This window comes from Clupea harengus, chromosome 12, assembly GCF_900700415.2.
Source record: "Clupea harengus chromosome 12, Ch_v2.0.2, whole genome shotgun sequence".
Lineage (NCBI taxonomy): Eukaryota > Metazoa > Chordata > Actinopteri > Clupeiformes > Clupeidae > Clupea > Clupea harengus.
In genome coordinates, this window is record NC_045163.1 from 8,064,033 (window position 1) to 8,066,532 (window position 2,500).

General features: G+C 51.2%; 1 long non-coding RNA gene across 2 annotated transcripts in view; it reads left to right on the plus strand.

Moving 5' to 3' along the window:
• LOC116222823 overlaps positions 1-2,500 on the plus strand; it is an 18,600-nt gene that overhangs the window by 15,630 nt on the left and 470 nt on the right. The window contains exon 2 of one of the 2 annotated variants that reach the window (XR_004164793.2): positions 1,693-2,500. This exon is cut by the window's right edge and continues 470 nt beyond it. This is a non-coding gene — a long non-coding RNA (uncharacterized LOC116222823). The remainder of the gene's footprint in view (positions 1-1,692) is intronic. The other variant, XR_004164794.2, reaches the window with a different exon arrangement.

A 2,500-nucleotide genomic window follows, 5' to 3' on the forward strand; every position in this document is an offset into this window, starting at 1 on the left:
GGGCACTAATCATTCTGACAGCCCAATCAGTGTCATCCACTGGACCTCCGTCAACCACCACAACCTCTCATACTCCACTCTATATCCTTGCTCTGTGTGTGTGTGTGTGTGTGTGTGTGTGTGTGTGTCTCTCTCTGTCCCTCTCTCTCTTTCTCACTCTTTCGCTCTCTCATTCTCCTCTAACTGTCTGCCATCTCTCTCTTTATCTGTCTCGTTACTCTCTCCATCTCCCTCATTGTGTTTCACATCTTTCTCTCTCTCTCTCTTTTTCTCTCTCTCTTTCTCTCTCTCTCTCTGCAGGTGCAGGTACGTTGCACACAGAGACCCCCCCTCCCCCCGCCACCCCTCACTCGACCACATACATTAATCCCCTCTTTACCATCATGCACCTCATATAACAATCCCCCCCACCCCACATGTACCCCCCACCCCCCACTCCTGTGTACGGAGACGGGCTGATAAATGCGGGTCCTCGTATTGATCGCTGCTGTGATGGATGGCGGCCCTCAGATGAGTGATGGGGGTCGGCCAAGGTGCCAATAAGGGCTCTGTGGGTGGGCGGGGCCCAGTGCAGGGGCATAATATGACAGGACACACCCCCTGCCGAGGTGATGTCCCCGCCTCCATTTCCCTGCCTTTACGCCCCCCCCCTACTGCCAAAACGCCACACGCCAAAAAAAAACACACACTCCAAAACACCCTCCCCAAAAAACACACACACCTGCTTCCCTCCTGAGCGGGATGAGCTGTCAACCAGACAGCGGGAGACTGTGGCTCACATCCATGCCACAACAGGGCCAGATGAGGAGGTGTTCATGGGGTTGGAGGGGTTAGCAGGGAGGAAGGAAGGAAAAAAGTTAGATATGTGTTTGCGGGGTGGGGGGGGGGGGAGGGCAGGTAGGGGTATCAGAGTTTTGGGGAGGTGTTGAGTTGTACAGAGATGGGGGAAGGTGGGTTTTTTTTTTTAAAGAGAGAGGGTGTGTGTGTGTGTGTGTGTGTGTGTGGGATGTAGAGAGAGTGGGTAGGGGTGTCTTCTGGAGTGAGGGGGTGGGGATGAGAGTAGTGGTGTTTTTTTCCAGGAGTGGGGGAAGCACAGAAAAAAGAGCAGGGGTGTTGTGTGTGTGTGTGTGTGGGGGGGGGGGGGGGGGGGGTGCAGTGAGATGGGCTGGGGGTGTTGGGGGGGATGAGTGCAGAAAGAGGGCTGGGGGTGTTGAGTGTATGGGGGGAGAGCAGAGAGCGAGAGGGGAGGGGTGGGGTGGGGTGTCGTGGGGTGTCGTGGGGGTGTTGAGAGTGGGCGAGAAGGGAAAGATGATGGATAGCAGGGCAGGAGGGGAAGACTGCTGTGCTGCTCCAAATTGATATCCAGGCAAATGTTTTTGTCTGCTGTGAAAAATGGTGTGGCAACTCTCATCTCCACGCCCCCCCTCCACCACCCTCTCCCCCACATCCCCTCCCCTCTCTTCTCCTCCTCTCCCCTCCCCTCTCCTCTCCCTCCTCCTCCTCCTCCTCCTCCTCCCCCCTCTAAGCCTGATCCTCCTCTCCTCTCTACTCCTTTCCTCTCTTGCACTTGTTCCTCTGCTGTAATCCATTCTGGGCTGGGAGCTGTAATATCCCTCCGCCCCAACACCATCGCTCCAGCGCCATGACTTTCACAACCCATTCCTCACCTGCTTTTTTTCTGCTCTCTCTTAGTTCTCCGTAGCCATGGAAACAGAGCGGGGAATATTGCCGCCGCGACCTTCTCATTGCCTCGGCCCTCACCTGTTTCACTTTGCCGTTTTAGAGGAAAACAATCCTCGGAGCGCGCCATCAATCGCGTACAGGAAAGTGGCGGCAATACGAAACGGCTGTCTCTCCCCCAGGCTCCTGATTGCCAATATTCCCCCTTTTCGCTACTGTTGTTACAGGACGGAGGGAGACAAATAACATGAAAGTTCTCAGGGACCTCTGGACTTGTTCTTCTTCTTCTCACAGTTCCCCAGGTCTTTGTGTAGAGGTCAAAGGTGGGTGGACCAGGAAGGATGCGTCTCGTCAAATGTTCTCCATGCAGATGATTTGTGGTGCCGCTGTGAAGATTGGTGCCTTTTTGTGCCGTGGATCAGTTGGACATGCAGTGACTGCCAAAATATATTTTACTGTCAAAGAAGCATTCATCAAAAAATGTATTTATTAAATGGAAGTATCTCGTTGTTTGTAATTTATTGTATAAATGATCCAGGACAGAACTAAAAATACATGTTTTTGTACATTTGCAAGCATAACCTGCACCTGAAGTTTTGAAAGCTATGTAGTGCTCAACTTACCTCCATATATGCACAGTTTTGAACATAAAGTAGCTAATTTGCCCTTTACATTATTGGTAATATTGCTGTAATGTTACAGATATGTAAAATAAACATGTTTGTTGCAAACAAACAAAGCCTAAAACTCCATTTATGTGCAGTTCAGAAGGCTCATATGAAGCATTGTAAAACATCATGAACAGTTATTAGTTTTTCTT